Source organism: Phaenicophaeus curvirostris, chromosome 8 (genome assembly GCF_032191515.1).
Source record: "Phaenicophaeus curvirostris isolate KB17595 chromosome 8, BPBGC_Pcur_1.0, whole genome shotgun sequence".
Taxonomy (NCBI): domain Eukaryota; kingdom Metazoa; phylum Chordata; class Aves; order Cuculiformes; family Cuculidae; genus Phaenicophaeus; species Phaenicophaeus curvirostris.
Genome location: NC_091399.1, coordinates 26,220,802 through 26,242,196, shown reverse-complemented (window position 1 = coordinate 26,242,196; position 21,395 = coordinate 26,220,802). Strand labels below are relative to the sequence as shown.

Here is a 21,395-nt window from a genome sequence, read left to right as displayed (position 1 = left end):
TCAATGACCTGGATGAAGGCATCAAGTGCACCCTTAGCAAGTTTGCGGACGACACTAAGCTGGGTGGAACTGTGGATCTGCTGGAGGGTAGGGAGGCTCTGCAAAGGGATCTGAACAGGCTGGACCACTGGGCTGAGTCCAATGGCATGAGGTTTAACAAGGCCAAATGCCGGGTCCTGCACTTGGGGCACAACAACCCTGGGCAGTGCTACAGACTAGGAGAAGTCTGTCTAGAAAGCTGCCTGGAGGAGAGGGACCTGGGGGTGTTGGTTGACAGCGACTGAACATGAGCCAGCAGTGGCCCAGGTGGCCAAGAAGGCCAATGGCATCTTAGCTTGGATCAGAAACGGTGTGACCAGCAGGTCCAGGGAGGTTATTCTCCCTCTGTACTCGGCACTGGTGAGACCGCTCCTCGAATCCTGTGTTCAGTTCTGGGCCCCTCACCACAAGAAGGATGTTGAGGCTCTGGAGCGAGTCCAGAGAAGAGCAACGAAGCTGGTGAAGGAGCTGGAGAACAGGCCTTATGAGGAACGGCTGAGAGAGCTGGGGGTGTTTAGCCTGGAGAAGAGGAGGCTGAGGGGAGACCTCGTTGCTCTCTATAACTACCTGAAAGGAGGTTGTGGAGAGGAGGGTGATGGCCTCTTCTCCCAAGTGACAGGGGACAGGACGAGAGGGAATAGCCTCAAACTCTGCCAGGGGAAATTTAGGCTGGACATTAGGAAAAAATTTTTCACAGAAAGGGTCATTGGGCACTGGAACAGGCTGCCCAGGGAGGTGGTTGAGTCACCTTCCCTGGAGGTGCTAAGGGACATGGTTTAGTATTTGATAAGAATGGTTGGACTCGATGACCCAGTGGGTCTCTTCCAACCTGGTTATTCTATGATTCTCCCGCATTACCTTTACAAGCAAATAAATCATTTTAAACTTTATTAACTTCAAACCTCTTTCCTCATACTGAGTCAGACCAAAGGTCTATCCAGTTAGTACTTTGTCTCCAACAACAGCCATGAGAAGAAGGCTAGGGAAGAGCTGCTGGATATAAACCCTTTGTTGCTTCCAACTATTTTTAGTGCAGCGTCCTCTCAAGTCATATATATTTACTAAACTTCAATGGATTTCTCTTCCATTAATTTTCCCCTGTCTCCCCTTGAGGTCAAAATCCCACTGATGTGTTTGCTTCACTTTTTTATGACTTTGCCTGTACAGGTTTTTCAGGAATGAAGAAGGTTTTTTGTCGGACGTTGTATTTCATAGATTTTATAGTTCACCAGTTATTAATTCAATATTACAGTGTAAACTGCCCACATTTTAATAAAATAACAATTAGGTAACTTAACTTCCTATATTAAAAATATATGCCTGTCTATGGTATCTACAATTCTTTAAAAATAATACTGCCAAAAATAAAAAGGAGATGCTCATCCTACCATTCCTTGCAATTACCCTGTAACAGCGGGTAAAAGGATTGAAGAGACATAAAAAGGCTATTCAAGTTCCAGGTTTAGCCACTAGAGAATTTCTCAAAGCACAAGAACAAAGGGAGGGAGAGCTACTGTCTACCTTCAGCATATTTTATCACAGATTCAGGCAAGAGGAAGGAGCCGTCAGAAGGTGGGTCAGAGAGTGTGAATTATACAGTTTCCATACCTATTCTAAGCAACCACGAGCAGGTTGCCAGAGTTCAGTTTCCTAAATGGCTAATTCACCGCAGCAGGGCAAAAACTGCGCTTGCAGTTCAATTCTTGCTTCCCACAGGCATGGGCTTTGCCTCTGAAATGCACACCAGATTGCCCACACACTGCATCAAGTGACATCCCATTTAAAAGGTCCTAATTTGAAGAAATTACATAAAGCTTAGACTAAACAGCTAAGTTATTTACTATGGACTTCCATAATGACTGACACAAAGATAATGTAAAATGGATTTTTTTCTGATTTTTATCCCTCTGTAACATTCACGGGATAAAAATCAGAAAAAAATCCATTTTACATTATCTTTGTGTCGGTCAATATGGAAGTTAACATTCAGCTACAGAGATCTAATTACTCCAAATGCTTATTTCTTACAACACCAAACAGAATCTTACCAGTAGCTTTCCAAGTTTTCCACAGACACAGTTTAGAATCCTTATAGTAGGAATTTGAAAATAACCAGTAAAAGCAGTGACGAAGTTCTATCACATTCATTTACTTTGACAGTCATATGCACGTTTGCATTTATAGGGCAAAGAAATGAAGAAGACTCTCCGTAGCTTTTTAATAATAAATCATTCAGAGTTTGCCAGTGATGTCCTAAAAAAGCCTGACTGACTCCTTCCAAGGCACCGTTTTTTCCAACTATTCCAAGGAATTTAGCAGTGCTAAGTCAAACCAAGTGCTACACTTATTCCTTACTTAGTGCCTCAAAGAGCTGACATCAAGTATTAAGTAAGGATTAATTTGACAAACGTAATTTACCTGCCATCCATAAAACTGCTTAACCTTTTATAAATATAAAAAAATAACTGATTATCAGTTCTCTTGAAAAAACATCTACGACTTCTGTATCAAAATAAGACAGGAAGGGCTATGAACAACTGCACTGCCCAGCATATAACACTGTAGCTAAAAAAGAAGGAAAATAAACACAGTAAGAATACAGTCCCTATGCAGCCTTCGCTATATCTCGAATAGACAAAGCCCTTATAACTCAATGATACATTATCTCTCCTCGGTCAATAGGTAATTAAACACATTCCTTTCCTGATAATAGGAGAAAAAAAAAAAGAACACCATACCTCTAAAAATTACTTTCCCTGTGTCTAGAAACAAAGTAAGTACTGGAATACAGTGATCAGGCATGGCGAGGCAGACCCAAGGACACACCTTTGCTGTACATTCCCAGATTTAATGGATGTTTAATTTGGCTGATCTCCTTGGCCTTGTGCACAGAGAAGCTGTCCCAGACCTTTGATTATTCCTGTTGCTTTCTCTGCACTAAGTCTAGCAGGGAGATCAGTGCAGGATAATCATATTCAAAGCATGGCCTATGTGTACCACGGATTTTTACTGCAGAATAGTGATATTTTATTTTATGACCCCTTTCTAATAATACTCAACACTATCCACTTTTTTTTGACAGCAAGAGAAAACCAAGGTGCTGTGTTTTACAGAAATGTCTGTCAGAACACTCCTGAGCAGCAACAGCCAATTTAAAGTCAGGGTTGGGGGTTTTTTTTTGCATAAAGTTGTTTTATTTTCATGCATTACTTAACATTTCTGAAATCTAGTTTCTGCTTTTATTTTATCACCCATTTGCTCAGTTTTCTGAGATCCTTCTAAAACTCTGACTCAAAATAGCAGTGAAATTAAGAGTAATCAGATTTGTATAAACTTTAGGCTATTATGAATAGGGTTTTTTTCTGCAATCACTGAAAATTTTTAATAAAATATCACTACTCTGCAAGTATTTGATAGAAATTAACAAAACTGACCATTTCTAACATGTAAAACACCTGCATATTTGGACTGAAAACCCCACTCTTAAATCACATGCCAGCTAAAGTGAGTGCTATTTTCTTTCCATTCTGCACACATGCAGGTGGGATCATCTTTGCTCAGTTGAGGAAAACATTAAAAGCATTTTTTAATTCACGCTTAGTGGTGAGGAAGAGCAACTCTACAATGCCTGCGTATTTAAGCAGCCACTAGGGAAATAAAACTATAAATCCACTTGTGAGTTAATGGAATCATAATTAGAAGTGCCAGTCCAGGAGCCCATGCTGAATGTTAACACATTCATCGATGATGAAGCTTACAAAGATCCAATGGCAAACACCTCCTTTAGTGACTGAACCCTCCTTCAGAAGTTGCCTTGATTTAGAAAGGCTTCCACGGGTACTCCAAGCAGGTAACTCTCATAATATTGCATCCTAATTTCTGCAATGCTCTCTACTCCTGCTCCGCTTAAATCCATTTATATACTTCTCCAAAGAGCACTTCCTTGGCCCACTGCATTGTCCAAGGCACCACTCCCCCTGTATCCCTAACACAGCAAACAAATGCACAGCCACCCATCATCTCACTCCTTATCAACAGGGTTGAGCTGCACTCTGGTGAGCCCACAATCATTTGCTCTTTAATTTTGCAACAAGGCTTCCCACGTGAGGTTTCAATTTACTTTAAGTGCTTTAACATAAAAAAAGGAGCAATCCTACTCCCCTGGAACTCAGATGCACCACTGATTTTCCCTATGCACTTGCTTTAGTATTCAATCCCTCACAAAGGGATTGAATACTAAAGTCATGGAACAGGTGATCTTGAGTGCTATCATGAAGCACATGCAAGAGAACCAGGTGATCAGGCCCAGTCAACACGGGTTCACAAAATACAGGTCTTGCCAAACTAACCTGATCGCCTTCTATAACAAAGTGACTCGGCTGCTGGATGAGGGAAAGGCTGTGGATGTATCCTCCTGGACTTCAGTAAAGCCTTTGACACAGCTTCTCACAGCATTCTGCTTCGGAAACTGTCACCTCTGACCTGGACAGGCGCACACTCTCCTGGGTGGAAAACTGGTTGGATGGCCGGGCCCAGAGAGTGGTGGGAAATGGTGTGAAATCCAGCTGGAGGCCAGGGACAAGTGGGGTTCCCCAGGGCTCAGTGCTGGGTCCAGCCCTGTTCAATGTCTTCATCAATGACCTGGATGAAGGCATCAAGTGCACCCTTAGCAAGGTTGTGGACAACACTAAGCTGGGTGGAACTGTGGATCTGCTGGAGGGTAGGGAGGCTCTGCAAAGGGACCTGAACAGGCTGGGCCGCTGGGCTGAGACCAGTGGCATGAGGTTTAACAAGGCCAAATGCTGAGTCCTGCACTTGGGCCACAACAACCCTGTGCAGCTACAGACTAGGAGAAGTCTGTCTAGAAAGCTGCCTGGAGGAGAGGGACCTGGGGGTGTTGGTTGACAGTGACTGACCATGAGCCAGCAGTGGCTCAGGTGGCCAAGAAGGCCAATGGCATCTTGGCTTGTATCAGAAACGGTGTGACCAGCAGGTCCAGGGAGGTCATTCTCCCTCTGGACTCGGCACTGGTGAGACCACTCCTCGAATCCTGTGTTCAGTTCTGGGCCCCTCACCACAAGAAGGATGTTGAGGCTCTGCAGTGAGTCCAGAGAAGAGCAACAAAGCTGGTGAAGGGGCTGGAGAACAGGCCTTATGAGGAACGGCTGGGAGAGCTGGGGGTGTTTAGCCTGGTAAAGAGGAGGCTGAGGGGAGACCTCATTGCTCTCTACAACTACCTGAAAGGAGGTTGTAGAGAGGAGGGTGATGGCCTCTTCTCCCAAGTGACAGGGGACAGGACAAGAGGGAATGGCCTCAAGCTCCACCAGGGGAGATTTAGGCTGGACATTAGGAAAAATTTTTTCACAGAAAGGGTCATTGGGCACTGGAACAGGCTGCCCAGGGAGGTGGTTGAGTCACCTTCCCTGGAGGTGTTTAAGGGATGGGTGGATGAGGTGCCAAGGGACATGGTTTAGTGTTTGATAGGAATGGTTGGACTTGATGATCCGGTGGGTCTCTTCCAACCTGGTTATTCTATGATTCTGTGATTCAGAAAACACAAGCTCCTACAGAAGAGCCATTCTTTTTCTGCTAGTTTGGCTCCCTAAACAGGCTTATTGCAACAGTGATATGAGCACAGGTGCCAGTGGAACGCAGGGGGTCACAACTATGAATTCTGGAGACAGACAGTCACTGCACCAGGTTGACTGTAACGCGAAGCCTTACTCTCATACTCTCTCTTATGCTTTGTAAGCTTAAGCAGCATGCTTATTTCTTTTAATTCAGAACTTTAATATTCCACAACAAGGATAAAGATCACAGAATCATAAAATGGGTTGAGTTGGAAGAGACCTTAAAGCCCATCCAGTTCCACCCCTGCCATGGATTGGGCTCCCACTGGATTGGGCTGCTCAAAGCATCATCCAGCCTGGCCTTGAACACTTCCAGGGATGCAAAAGCCATGACTTCACTGGACAACCTGTGCCAGGGCCTCACCACCCTCAGCGTGAAAAATTTCTTCCTAATGTCTAACCTCAATCTTTCCCCTTCCAATTTAAAGCCATTCCTCCTCATCCCATCACTCCAGGCCCTTGTAAAGAGCCCACTCCCACCTTTCCTGGAGCCCCTTTCAGCACTGGAAGCTGCACTAAGGTCTTCCCAGAGCCTTCTCTTCTCCAGGCTGAACAATCTCAACTCTCTCAGCCTGTTCTTGTAGCAGAGGTGTTCCAGCCCTTTGATGTCCCTACATGGGGACTCCAGAACTGGACACAGAACTCCCAGTGGGGTCTCACAACAGGATTAGAAGAAAAGAATCAACTCCCTTGCCCTGCTGGCCATACCTCTTTTGATGCAGCCCAGGACATATTTTATAACTGATGCATAGGAAATAACTCAATGATCTTACAGTTTCCTTTAATCTGTATTGCCCAGCTATAACCTGGAATATTAATATTAAGGCTGAAACTGTGAAATCCTTGGGGGAAACGTTCTTTGTGTCTGCTTCTGCAAAGCAGGGGTTGTAGCATCATCTGTTTTATTTGATTTTCATCCTATTTTACTGTTCACTCGAATATAAAACTGTTAAAATTCTATCGAAAATTTAACTGAAATCCAGTTGATAAAAGTCTTCACTCACAGAACCTTAGGCACAAAAAAAGGCATCAGAGGGAAAAAAAATAGACCTTCTATATCCTGATTTGTTACTGATTCAAACCCCTGGGCTCATTTTGACATCTTCTCGTTATAGAAAATACAGTCAGCAAAGGTCAAAAAGAAACAGCTGTTCAGACTTCAACGAAAGTTGATTCCTAAGCACAAGAAAAGCAAACTTTTGTTTCAAGGCAGGAGGGAGAGCGAACCACCTAGGGAAGCTGTAACTACAGCCCATATGTAAAAGACACTTTAAAGGAGGACAAGCAAACAGAACTTAAATTCTCTTGCCACTCTGCAAATCAAGCCTGCTAACAGAACGGATAGGGTAAGAAGAAACGTTCGAACAATTATTTGGTACAAGTCACATAACAAAGCTATAGCGACAATAAAACTGAAAATGGTACCAGGAATATTACACAGCAACGATCTCCAGAGATTTCCTGTTTCCCATGGAGAATCCCCTGACTTTTTGGGGTGGTTTCTGTGGGAGAATTTCTTGGGCCAAGTAAATACAGACATACAACAATGTAACAAGTTGTTTTGTTGGGTTTTGTTGTTTGGTTTGGTATGGGTTGGGTTGGTTGGTTGTTTTTTTTTTCAGAAAAAGGCAGTTGACCTAACTGCAACCAAATTCAATTATGAGCTATCCCCTAAAAGCAGGACACAAAGGTCTGATCACCAGTTCCCTCTGAGGTGGCAAATCAATAAGCCATGAGTCACACTGCAGAAAATTACATTAACTGGCCTGCCTTCACCTCCATATACCTGCAAAAGATTCCCAAATATTAACAAGAAATTAATTGCCTATATTGTTAGTGTGAGGGGGTTTTTGAGGGGTAGTCATAAAACAAACCCAACAAAACCAGACCATCTAGGTCTTAACATCAAGAAATCTGTTCCCTTACACTTAAGAGAACTGGGATAGCCTGAACAGTCCTGACAGCAAGCTGTACTCCACAAAGCTATCAATTTATGACAATAAAATACTGAGGACTGGTGAGGATCTGTAAAATTCTCTTTGGTTAAACAACAACTAAGATGTTCAAACTACCTGTCAAGATCCACACTGAGATAAGACTTAGCATCTGAAAAGCCTTTAAATGAACTGAAAAATAAGAAAAGGAATCTGAAAAAGTCAGGCTTCAGTTTGAGGATGGAAGGATGTGGGGTGAGGAGGAGGGTGGGAAGCTTTATTTGCACCAGGACATCATACAATGCGTAAATGTTTCTCATTGTCCTTTTCAGCACGGGCTGCGAGGTGGCAGGTATGTGAAGGACCTTTTCCACATGAAGCAGCTTAGGAATCCTATTAACAAAGGATCAGTGGATTCACAATTACAGGATCCGGAGAAATTCTCAGCTGACCTCATTTCAAAGAAATGAGATAACTACACCTTGTGCTGTTAGAAACCACTTCCTCATAGATGGATTTAAAACCACACAAGCATATAAGAAAAGTAATTGTATTACTGCAGCCTCCACAGTGGTACCAGGAATAATGAATTTTTCAGGCTTTCTGCATTTTTTGCAATGCACTGGGTACAGCAGAATTTCCAGAAAAATGATGCAATAAACACCACAATTCTGCTAAAAATAGAAAACTAGTTAAAAAAAATAATCATAAACTGTAGTGGTTTTTCTATTTGGCCTATTTTTCCAGGTCAAAATCAGTTAAGAAAAAATACAGGGAAGCTGCAGACTCAGGACTGGAAAGATGTGAGAAGACCTGGCTAGTTTCCTTTTTCCTGAAGCCCAGCTTCTGAGGAAATACCCAAGGAACACTGCTAGCAACATAGCAAAACGCTGAAACACTGTCAAATCTTTTCAGGTGACAATTCCGACAGAGTAGTTACTAGCAAAAGTAATATAATCAAGTATACCTAACCAGTAAAACTCACTGCTGGTTATACTCTAGGAGACATACACAGAGAAAGCACAAGTAAATGAGAAGAAGGGAGTGGGTGGAAGAGAAAGCATGTACCAATACACGCTAACTTTAGAATGATTAATAAAATACAATTTTAAAGTTGCCAAAGAAATTTTAGACACTTGGAAACAGAAAAAAATAACAAGCAAACAAACCACAGCATCTGTTGCAACGTTAATAGATTCCAACTCCAAGTCTTTCAGTCTGTCGCTGTCTATCTACTCCTCCAGTCCACTGTGCAAGAAATACTTTGCCAGACTCAGGGTTAAAACAGCCTTTTCAGACAGTTCTGTCTGACAATTTCTTCTCAGTGACAGCTCTTCAGGTGGAGCTTAGGGAATAGGTGCATCTGTCTCTGCCTAAGACTTAAGCCTTTGTGCCCTGACGGCATGAGATACTGTGACCCCTTTATAATACTCTACAAAAAAGCCTCTGTACTGCAGTGAGACATGTAAGGAAAATCCCTGGAAGACTTAAAATATTTGAGGAAAGAACAAATTCCCTTTCTGACATCATTCTAATACAGTGAACAGTGTTTGCTTTCTTCCTTTATTGATTTTTAGAAATAGGATTCTCATTAGGAGCTCTGAGATCACATTTATTTAACCAAAATTGCTATAAGAAACCTTCAGAATTAATTTACACCACTTCCTGCTGCTACAACTAAGCAAACATTGCGTCAGGATCTAAACCCAGCTCCCTGTCAGCTTCCAACTCCTTGTTTCTCAATGGTTTAATGACCAATTTCCCACCAACTACAACAGCATGGTGATACCTGGGGAAAGTTAAAGTACATCCTGATTATTAATCCGGATTATTGATCAGATAGAAAAATTCCCTAAAAGCCCATATGCAATTAGGCAGTAGCACAGTGAAAGTATTATTTTATCTAAATCCTCTGCAGTCCTTTTAAAGGTGGAGAATGTGATATAATTTGTTTCACTTCAACCCATTCCCTGATTACAGAGCGCATCCACACATGACACGGAGCCCATCCCTCACTCATTATTAAAGCCCAAGGCAGCTTTGTCAGATTTCAAAAACCAGGAAAGCTTGAACAAGGCCACACAGGATGCAGGCAGTGGATTTTGAATAGAAAAAGTGAAGAAAATTCATTAAATTTTTGGTTCAAAAAACAGTTCTATCAAAATGTCCAGTACTTTTAATCCTAAAAAGCTTTAACACCTCGTTTGTGTCCAGGTCAGTTCTTCCACTCTAACCAAATACTTACAAATCACCTAAAAAATGTCAAATTTGTTTAAAACTTGTCTGTGTAGTAGAGAGCACACATTTCTATTCAAGCTTTCCATTTGTGACTATTACACAGCAACGGTCATTAAAGACTGAAAACTATTCCTAATTCACAGAACACAAACCAATTTTAAAGAAGAATATAGTTATACAACAAACTCTTCAGGAATCGGAAGATACTTTAAAAGTGACTATCCCTCAAAATACATCTCTCGGGTAATAACTGTTATCTCTACCTTACAGAAACAAGGTGAAGTTGCATGGCTTGCTCTGTTTCAGAGAACAAGATGTACCCTTGCTCCCTAGACTTAATCTTTTGAACTTTGCTTCTCTTCAACAAAAAGACTTTGACTCAGTTTATTTCAACTGGATCATAAAAAGCATAGAAAGGTAAGTCAACTATATTATATCTCCAAAGAAGACTCTACTAAAATTATTTTCAATATTACACTACAGAAGGCTTTAATAAATTATTTATAATAAAACCTTAAACAAATACATTTTTAATTATAATTACATTAACAAATATGATTTTTTTTAAAAAAACCAAGTCTTATAAACTCTTACATCCCTAACTTCTTTTTGCTCCACCATGCAGGTGTTTTGGGTTGTTTTTTTCTTTAAATCATGGCCAGCAAAATTACAAACGTAACAAATACATGGAAAGACCTAATGCTGACAAGTTGTCCTACCTCCTGCGCCAAGGACAGATCCACTTTACCTAACTCACCTCCCCAGAGCAGTTACAGCAACAGATATCCCATTACCTCCCTCAGATATTTAACCCTGTAATTATCTATCCACAGAGCTGGAAAGTTTCTCCTTACATTGAAATCTCCTTTTGTGTTCTTTAGGATCATTATTTCTTATCCTAGCTAGGGAGGACAAGTTCACTACGTTCTTCTCCGCAGCAATCTTTACCATATTTGAAGCCTATTGTTAATGCCTCCCCATCTCTGCCATAGACTGAACAAGGGCAATTCTTTCAGTCCTTCCTCGAAGGTCATGATGGAAACGCTTCTTTAAATTCTCTTCAGGTAACAAAAATATGGAGATAGCACATCATTTGAGGCCTTACACTGACGACTGAAGAAACATTTCACATCTTGCACGGAACAACAATCTTGTTTGTATCTCCCAGTACGACTCCTGCTTTTTAAATAGAACTGCCACGACTCTTCCATGTTTGTGTTGTGATACAGCTGCTTATTTGCAGAACTGTCATCCAGCCGGTTGTTTCTCATATTTAAGTTTATTTTTGCTACCCCATAAAGCCTAGATCATTCATCCAGTTTGTCGAGACCACTTCACACCCTAATGCCTGTATTCCCTGCCAGATTTATGCTGTCCAGGCCGTCAGTAAATCTGCTTTGTTCCGTCATCCAGGTCACAAAATGAAAGACTAAACAGGATTAAAATCAGAGAATACACCTGCACGATTACACTCCACGCATGCCTTCCATCTGAAGTGTCCTTAGAGCATTTAATTAATAAGCAACAGACTACCATGGCAAATCTTCTCTGACAGTATCTATTTTTGGTGTTTCTGGATCCTTTAGCTATGGAGATAAAAATCCCTAACTTCAACACTGCTGAGGTAGAGTCAAACACAAACATTCAGGGGAGGCCCCACCATCCTCCTCCCCCTCTAATCTATTTGCATGTGGCACAGTAACCCAGTTGCACAGCTCCTCCAATTTTGAATTTGGGCTTTATCCCTGTTTTTCTTTCCTGTACTAGAAAAACTACAGAGAAACTGCAATTCACAAAAAAACATCACTAGCTCTGAAAAACTGACATCTTGCGTACATATATAGAAATACCCCAATAAAACAAAAACAACAAAAAGCAGAATATTACCATAAGTGCACCACAAACATAGCAGCAGGCAGACTCTCAAGAACACTTAATTCCTTTTTGTTTTTCAAATTTTCTAGCTAAAATAAGTATTTTAAACAAAGTTCAGATCACTACATTTAAGGGGCACAACTCAGGTATTTCTCGTGAGAAAGCTGTAAAAGACTAACAAAATCACACTGCCCTACCACAGAGGTAGTCTCTAAAAGGTAAACTTTTACCCTTCCTACCACTAGGTCATCTAGCACACATGCATCCACTAATCAAAACAAATATTTGTGTTTAAATACTGCATTTAAATCTGAATTAGCAGAAACATCTGTAAAATCCTGGACAACCAAATTGTCCCGTCCTACCAACATTCATATCCCCAAGCCCTATGATGAAGTTCAATAGACCAGACAATAAGGAAAGCAGCTTCTGGCAATCTAATAGATAAAACATCACTACAAGGAAAATCAACTGTTTTCTGAAGCAACAAGACACAAAGCAATCAGCTTAATGCAAAGCAAAACAATTTAAATTATCAGTTAAAACTTTAACCATGGGGTGACGAGCTGCTAGAACAAGAAACGCAAAGAGAAACTTCACCATCAGAGGGAACTGTCTCGGTGCACTTCCAAAGGGCAGAGGACTGGACCAAATGATCTTTCTGCATGTCAACATTTACAAGCATCAAAACATTAAAGTCATTTCAAAGAGCTGCACCTCGTCAGAGAATCTTTTTTAAGTCTTTTTGTTTGAAAACCAGTGTCCAATAAGAAAGAGAACACACTACTAAATGTTCAGCTCTGCATTTTTAAAGTGTTTTATGAGTAACTCAAACAGAAAGAAGGTCTTCACAAAACTAAAGTTTCATGAAGACTCTTCTACAACCAAGGCAGTTCTTGAAGCAAAAAGCATATTTACAATGTTCCTTACAACTAGAACAACAAACCCTTAAGTGTCAGAGTACAAAGTTTACCAGAAGTAAGTTCTTACAATCAGCAGCTTGATTTCCAGCAAAGAACACTTAATTTGGAAGCTAAAAAAAAGGAACTTCCTCACTACAGAAGTGAGAAGGTTTCTCACACTTTCTGCCAACTTCACTCCCGCCTACAGAGGTGGTAGAACTTTTTTTCTTCAACGTTTTTAAGGACAAGTTCTACAAATATCTGTCTTGAACAATCTAAGTGCATTTAAACCAACCCTAAAGAAAGAGAACAATAGGTTTTACAGTAAATGGAATGTAAGTGTATGGATATAAGCAAGTGCTGCATACCTGAGAAATAAGTTCTGTCTTGCAAACCTGGTTCTTTATGACCAAAGAGACCTGTATCATCAACTCCCACAAACACGCAGAGACTTCAATTTTGGGGGAAAACAGGACAAAGCAAACCCAAACAGATTAGCCCTAAAGACTTTCAAGAAATCTTTTTAAAGTGAAAGACTAAAAACAAAAACAAAACTACCCACAACTGGAAGTAAGACAGACTGCCAAGACTTCTGTTCCAGCTTCCCAAGCTTTAGAAACATTGAGAAAATACTTATTTCCTTTATCCCACAAGGTGCTAAAAGAGCAGAGTAAAAGTATTTCCACCTTGTAACAACCAGACAGCTCTTACTGACCAGAATTTGATCTACTCAGAGTGCCAAGAATGATCTGGAAGAAGCAGAAACAAAAAGAATCCTTAAGCGTCTTGGAAATACTGGAAGAACAAAAAAGCCTTCGTTCTGTATGAGACTATGGACAGCAGACTGGAATCTCACTGCATAAATACGACAGAAACACTGACAAACATCAGCACAGTCGTGCGCTGTTCTGCTGAGGAACAGAAGCCCATACTAGGATATACTCCCAAACTGCATGAAATAGAGATCTAGTTATTTTTGCACATTAAACGTGTAATAATACTGAGGTGAAAAATCTTGTTTGCTATTTCCCTTCTTCCAGAAATGTTAAAAATTATGAGACAAAACACATGGTTGAACTTCATGAGTGAATAGCTCAGTAGCCACCCTGTTTACTACAGCCTAGTTCTTGGTAATTCTATACCTAGAGTATAGGATGCAAAGGAAAAATCATTTCAGTTAATAGTGGTACAACTGAGAATTGCAACAACTACCTATATAGGACTAGATAACCGGACACGTACATTATGAACAGTATTTCAATTTAAGGTCACAGCTGCTGCTCTTCACTGACACACACGGCTGTGCTGTGGAACACTCCTTTGCTAGAAGCATTACTGTAAATTCAAGACATGGGATGCTTTTATGAAATAAGCATGACAGCACTGAGGAAGCCTGCAGTCAAAGGTGTTCATGTTTTTAATGACTTGCTAGAAGTCAGATGTTAAAGTAAATTACTAGCTGCTAACTCCTTTAAAACAATGGGATTTTCATGAATGACTTCAGCTGGGTGAGAATTCCATCCAATAGCTATTTTTTTGAACATTTTACCACATACTCCTTGCTTTAAAAGCACCGCATTTTTCTCTCCTACTGTTTAACACACATTATCCTTTTTTTCCATAAATAAACGTTTTTCCACTCCTGATTAAGCAAATACTAGTTACTATTAATCTGAAAGATAGTGCAACAAGGGTAAAAGATACTTGCAGACAAACTGCAACAGTAACTTGTCAACTTATTTTCTGAGAAATTACACTTCCTCAAGAAAGTCAAATTTCGCCAAGCCCAAATCTACCAGTCCCTACTACCACCAGTCCCCATAGCAGCTAGGGGGCAGGGGAAAGCACAATATCTAATCACATGTTAGAAATCTACCCAAAAAGCATATTCTCAAAAGGTTGCACAAGTTAGAATTTAACAGAAATACACAGTTCACCTCACAAGCCTCACTAAACCATCACCACATTACTATTTTACAGTAACAATGACAATATCAATGGAAAACATGCAAACATATGTACAGCCACTGAAGAGCTACTAGGATTTGTTTAATAATAACTGCAAGCCTGTTTCCAAAACAAAGTTTGGAACTTCAAAGCCTAGAGAACGTATCTTACAAAAAAAAATAGTACCAGTTATGCAGCAACTTAAAACCATATTAGTACAAGGAAGAGTTATACTCCAAGACTACAAAAACAGCAGCGTTCCTCGATAATCAGGGATGGAATACAAGACAGCATAAAGAAGCAGAACCATATGCTTTCCCTTAAGAGATCAGGACTAGGAGACAAAGGGGATATTGCTGAGCTGGGACACTTGGGATACTACTGGAATTAATTTTTCTGAACCATAGAATGGTTTGGGTTGGAAGGGACCTTAAAGACCACCCAGTTAAAACCCCTCATATACAAGAGAAATCAGAAATGCACTCTGTGAGCTTGGGATGCGATGGGACACATCTCACAGCCTAAAGAGAGACCAGTTTGTAATGTTCGGCAACTCTCGTTCTGGACCCCTGCACCCTCAAATACCAGCAGCGATCCTGCAGGGCAGGTGCAGTTTGGGTTGAGCAGCAGAAAAACCTGCAGGAGCACAGAAGGAACAGCGCAGGACGAGTGTGAGAAGCAAGCAAGAAGAGCTAAAACATCAGGAAGGGCTTGTGAGGGGCGAGGCACGGCCCAGGGCTGCAGGGTGGGAGAGGAAGGGCCGGGGGAGCTCTGGTCACCGTCTGCAGCCCCCGGAGAGGAGGCGGCAGCAGGGTGGGTGCTGGCGTCTTCCCCCGAGTAACAAGTGATAGGAAACGGTCTCAAGTTGTGCCAGAGGAGGTTCAGCTCGAATAGAAGGAAAAATTTCTTGATTGGAAGGGCGGCACAGCATGGAAGGAGCTGCCCGGGGCAGAGGCTGAGCCCTGGAGGGATTTAAGGATGGAGGGGGCAAGGAGAACGGGGCCGGTCCAGCAGAAAACAAGCGGGCTCGGACTCAAAGAGCTTTTCCAAGGTTTCTGTGGCTGCCCGGGCAGGCGGGGGCAGCGGGGACAGCCCGGGCCGAAGGTGCGAGGCGCCTTCCCTGGCGGGATGGGGGGGGGGGGGGGGGGGGGAAGGAGGGGGAAGGGGAGGGGGGCGGGGCTGCTGCTGCCCGGGGGCCTGGAGAGAGGGAGGGATGGAGAGAGGAAGGAGGAGGGAGGAGGAGGAGGAGGGGGCTATCCGGGTCCCCGCCCCCCGGCCCCGTTTACCGCCGCCGCGCCGCCATCCCGCACCCGCCGCCGCTCCCGCGGGGCCGCGCGCGCCTCGCGAGATCTCCGGCACCCAACATGGCGGCCGCGCCGGCGCCGCGCACGTGCGCGCGTGTGTGCCTCTTGTGTCTGTGGGTGCGGGCGCGCGCACGGCACCACGTGACACCCCGGGGAGGGGGGGGTGGGGGTGGGGGTGGTGAGAGGCGGGGCCGGGGCGCCGCGCCGGGGCAGCTGATTCGAACGGGGCGCGCGCGCTGGTCACGTGGGGGCTTCCCCCCTCGCGCTCCCTCCTCCTCCTCCTCCTCCTTCCCCCTCCCCTCGCGGGTTCGAAACTCGGCACCATCCGGGTCCCCTCTGCCCACCGCCACCCCCCCCCCCCCGCCCCCCGCCGGGGTCTCACCTGGCGCCCTCTCCTCGGCGCGGCCGAGCCCCGCGCGGCGTCGCTCGCTTCTCCCCCCGCCCCGTCCCTCGCCAACTCCGCGCTGCCCGCACCAGGCACGGCGGCGGCGGCGGCGGCGGCGGCTCCGCACAGCGCCTGCTCCCCTCAGCGCGGCGGCTCCTTCCGCTTCCTTCCCCCGCCCGCCCGGCGCTGCGGCGGAGACCCGCTCCCTGCAGCTCCCCCTGCTGGCGGAGCGCGGAGCCGGGCGGGGCGGGAGCCGCGGGCCCGGGGTGGGGGGGGGTGCGCCCTGCGCGGGGCCGGGGCTCTGAGGGGCGGGGCCGGGGCGGGAGGGGGCGGCTGCGGGGCGTGGAGCCGGGTTTGAGGGGCAGACTCGCTGCAGGAGGCGCTTCCCTGGTCTTAGGAGGCGGCTGAGCTCCCTGTGAGCCCTGAGAGGAGCCGGGAACGGCGGGAAGATGCGCCAGGGAGGGTGAGGTTGGGTGTTGGGATAAGGCTCTTCACCCAGAGGGTGGTGGTGGTGATAGAAGGAGCGGTCGCTGTTACAGAAAGTGGAATAATTCTGATTTAAGCTAGACTAAAGCTTCGTGTAAGATGATACAAGAAGTAGTTACTAGCAAAAAGCGGAATATTATTTATTTAAGCTAGAGTAGAGTGATATTTCACCTAAGTTAATTGTATCTTTCACAAGAATGTCCCTCTGAGCGCATGTTTTCTTTCTCTGATCTCATATTTTCTTTCTCTGATCTCATGTTTTCTTGCAAACGCTGTCCCTGCAGACACTGCTCGCTCTTCAGAGCTGGGAACGCCGTGTGTTCGCTCTGGTCTCTTCCATAACCACCTCTCTGCAGCCCTTCCCCAGCCCCAGGGCGAGGTCACGCAGAGCTGGAGCCAAAGTTCTGAGTCGGCTGTTGTGATGTTGGTAATACCATTAAAATAAGTCCCTGGAAAGTAACAGAATACACATAAGAATTCTGGGAAAATTTATCCCTATGCCTGTAAGTGGGAAATAGATTCTGTCCCAGCTCTTGCAGGTGATGGGGATCACAGCCTCGCGTTGCCCTGGCCTGATAAAGGATGCTCGCTTTCTAAAACTCCAAAATGAGTCTTGCAGAGCTCATTTAAAGAGTTTATTTGCCAGTATATATTTTATGTGGAGCACTGGAACAGCTCCCCAGGGAAGCCTGGCAATATTCCAGAAGCATCTGGCCACCGCCCTGAGACCCACGGTGTGAACGTCGGCGTTGTCCTCTGCAGGGCCAGGAGTTGGACTCGATGATCCTCATGGGTCCCTTCCAGCTCAGGTCGTTCTGTGTGATTCTGTGCACGAGCTGCTGCCCCCACAGGTGACTTTCTGCCCCCCAAAACTGGGTCGGCTTTGTTTGCAGCTTCCCAAATTCCCAGCGCTCTCTCTCCTGCTTTCCTCGCTCCAAGCAGTGCCCTGGGACTGGGCGTCTCCATAGGTTGTGGCTAAGAAGTAACCGATGGTGCTTTCCCATCTCTTATTCCAGTAGGCGCCTGCTGATGCATTTATGACACCACGTTGCTATTTATTGCTCCCAGTCCACTCCAACAGATTATTTACCTCTTTACTCCTACAGAGAAATTCCTGTGTATCTCACGGTCCTTCACATGGCTCGTGGGGTTCTTTCTGATACACCCTTGTATGATACGTTGCAAAGAGATTCGTGCAGCCATGAAACAGAAAAGTCTCAAGTTTTCTGTTAAATGCTTATGAAGTTCAAGAAACTGTTATGAACAGCTAAAAAATTTCCAAATTGCCAGAAAATCCTAAACTAAAACAATTTTCCATAACAGAAAAGTACTAAACAGCTTAAATATAACTTAAAATATACAAAGTATATTTTATAAACATATATATACAAAGCATATTTAAAATTATTTTAAAACCAGTTACTGACTGCATGGTAGCTCAACTAGTTGATTCTTCCATAAAGAAAGCAGATTTTATTAAATCTGAATTGCAAAGCTGGTCATACAGTCCCTCATTCTGCACTGCCAAGTTCTGCAGAAAAACCTCAGTAGCTTTTCCACTTTCCCAAGCTTTCTGCTGCATCTCGGCTGGCTTGGAACTCTTCTCCTGTTGAAATCCCACAAGAGAAGGGGGGAAATTTTTCTTCTTGAATCTACGCCTCTGTTCTCATACAGTCTTGTGCCCGCGTGCCCGGATCTGAAAGAGGAACAGAGCTTTTGGCATCATTGCAGGAGCACCTGTAAGCACTGAGATGTTGTGAACTGCAATCCATTTAGAAACAACATTGGCTTAGCCGAACAGCTGCAGCAGCTGAAGAGATAATTGCATTTCAGACAAGTGCTAGCGCTGTCACAGTAGAACTGAGGTTTCTTTGCAGCTGCTTCAGTGCAAAACTGATTGATTTTGTGGGGTGTTGGCTTTTGGGGTTGTTTTTGATAGGAATTTTGATAGGAATGGTTGGACTCGATGGTGCGGTGGGTCTCTTCCAACCTGGTTGTTCTGTGATTCTGTGATTTGTTGTTGGTGTTTGGTTGGGTTTTTTTGGGGGGGGGTGGTGCACGTGTGATTCTTTTTCTTTCCAGCTTCCCGCAGCTGTTTAAGGATGCAGTGGAGCAGCAGAGCCGACCTGATCGATGGCTGCTGACACGAAGCAGCTCGCTTTGCCCCCCATCTTCCCTGCCCCAGAGTCTCTCCCAGTGCCCGGTCTGGAGCTCATCTACACGCACGGTAAGCCAGTCAGACTTCCTAAACTGCCAAGAACCCATTCCTGTTTCTGGTGCGTTAGTTTTCAGCTAGAAAATCAGCTGCATTGGCTCACTGCAGAGACTGACAAGAGAGCCAGCATGTGAGATGAGGGTGAGAAAGTGCTGCCAGCAGAGGGGAGGAACAAAACAACCCTCTTTTGGCAGCACTAACTTTTAGCAACAGGATTAAACCAGTCAAACTATATTGTTTAACCACACCCTACACCAGGATTTGACTTGAATTCACTCAAATATTATGCTCTGTCACGATGCCAAAGCAGCCACAATGTCTAGTGATGGGATGATAACAGGGAGCAACTGTTGCTGCTGGTGCGGGGTTTCAGCTGATGGTTCCTGCTAATGAAAGGGATACTCCCAAGGCTCCTGCCCCACCTCTACGTGCCCCCTGCTTTTCCCTCGATTGAATGCAGCCATTGTGTATCCACAGGGTAGTTTGGCTCAGCTAACCTTCCAGAGGAAAATTAACAATATGCAAAGAAGGAAAAAGGAGTCGATATGTAGTAAGGGCTGAGTTTAAGCAGGTTTACTAAGACCTCTACCCAAGAGAATTTACATTTAAACCTGGAGAAACCTGCTTTGTTTTTAGACTGTCTGGGGCTGTACATCCACTCTGCTGTCCCAGCAGTTCAAAATCTCTGTTCTATCCTCTCATGCTGTCCTGCAGCCCCCTCCCCATCGCATCCTATAAGTAATTCCAAAGCAAGGAGGACTTTGCTCATGCCTTATATCAGCACATTGCTTTCTCCAATACACTTCTACTTCCACTCTCTCTTGCACCGCATTTACCTGACCCACAATACAGCGAATTCCTAAGTCTTGTGACTGCAGTTCTCTCAGTGCTACAGCATCTATGTTGTGCCAATAACTGGTAGCAGCATTTATTATAGGTAACCCTGGTACTACTCAGTTGTAGGGCAATAACAATGTCTCTGGCCTACCAGTATTTTTTCAGTAAAAAACTGAAACCAACCCCCTACTCTAATGAAGGGGAAATGGTGCTATTACTGCAATTTAAACAGGGCTTATGGTCTTGGCTCCAGCTCTAGATGGGCTCTTAAAAAGGGGACCCAGGACAAGGAAGATTACAGCCAAATTCACCTCCAGAGAGCTCAGCTCAAGCTTATATGACTCCAGGGCAGCTGGAGGGACTGGCTGGGTGTGTGGAATTACTCAGGTGGCTGCGCCTTGAACCCTGGACGAGAGCAGAGAGACCTCTCCTAGAGTCACATTGGGTGCAGGAGGCTCATCTCCCACAGTGCAGCCCAAACCTCAGAAACCAACCTGGACACGATGCAAGTTGGCTGAGCACATCACTGACAAGTCTCTGCACTAACTGCCCTACAATCTCAATAATTCTGTTTGTAGGAACTTCATAGGTGGCCTTTGGGATTTTGTATTGACAGGGTTGAAAAAAAGAAAACACATTTGCATTCTTGAGAAGAAAATTCCAACAACTGACAGTTACAGAAAATAACTTAAAAGTTATAAAAGGGAAGTTTTTGTTAAGCTAAAAGAAAAAAGTATATTTTTAACAGTGTTAAGAACATCTGCTTAAATTTGCATACTTACAAAGAATCACTTCATGTTTTCTTTGTTACAGGTCCTCGGTTTTGCTGCTCAGCCCTGCTTGGAGAGCCCCAAATTCTAATGTGGTTTATTTCTTTTATCCATGCTACCGTATGTAAAGCAGACATATGAGAAAGGCTAGATTTCCCTTAAGATCAACATTAACAACAAAGCATTTTCTGTGTTTTTACCTGAAGTGAAATGCTTTAGATAAACAAAATTGGTTTGTATCTAAACTTAATATAAAGAATTCAAAATTCTTCCTGCAGACGCACCCTTGTGACTCACCGCCGCGTGGCTGCGGCAGCCAGGTCACACCAGACACTGGGTAGGCTTCTTGCCGTAATTTTTACTAAAATTTACAATATATAAATTCAGTAATAGAGTAACAAAATGCATGGTTTTAATAATATTTCCACTACTTCAAGTACTACTTGGATAAAGACTTTGTAGCAGTTACTAGAGTAAAATCATAACTACTCAAAATTAACATCAAAATAAATAATAAAAGGTACTAAAATAATAATGGAAAAAATGCAACTGTGGATTATAAGTGGTCACGTGCTCTAACATCTACTCAAAATAAATACACTCCAGCCATCAATTTAGAATGACTGGATTTAGGGCACTTTTTTATTTTGGAAGGGAGGAGAGACAATGCACAGGGAAATCAAAAACTTCAAACCCTTTACTAAGCAGAATGATCTTCAGTCATTGATGAAGGATGCATAAGGAAGACAATTCAGGACCCACAGAACCTGCTGCAGAGCTGACTTTGGTTGCTCAGAGATATTATATTCCACATTGAACATCAAGCTGCAAAC

At 43.8% G+C, this 21,395-nt stretch overlaps 1 protein-coding gene and 1 long non-coding RNA gene across 4 annotated transcripts in view; one reads left to right on the top strand and one right to left on the bottom strand.

Moving 5' to 3' along the window:
* Positions 1-16,319, bottom strand: part of ZZZ3 (zinc finger ZZ-type containing 3) — a 57,657-nt gene extending 41,338 nt beyond the window's left edge. For 2 of the 3 annotated variants that reach the window (XM_069862887.1, XM_069862889.1), the window contains exon 1: positions 16,252-16,319. The gene's annotated coding sequence lies outside the window, so the exon portion shown is untranslated. Of the gene's footprint in view, positions 1-15,851; positions 15,921-16,251 lie in introns of those variants that run through there. The other variant, XM_069862888.1, reaches the window with a different exon arrangement.
* Positions 16,320-16,643: 324 nt separating this feature from the next.
* Positions 16,644-21,077, top strand: LOC138723219 (uncharacterized). Its single transcript, XR_011337832.1, has 3 exons — positions 16,644-16,717; positions 18,823-18,967; positions 20,606-21,077. It is a non-coding gene; the product is annotated as an uncharacterized lncRNA (long non-coding RNA).
* The last annotated feature ends 318 nt before the right edge of the window (positions 21,078-21,395 follow it).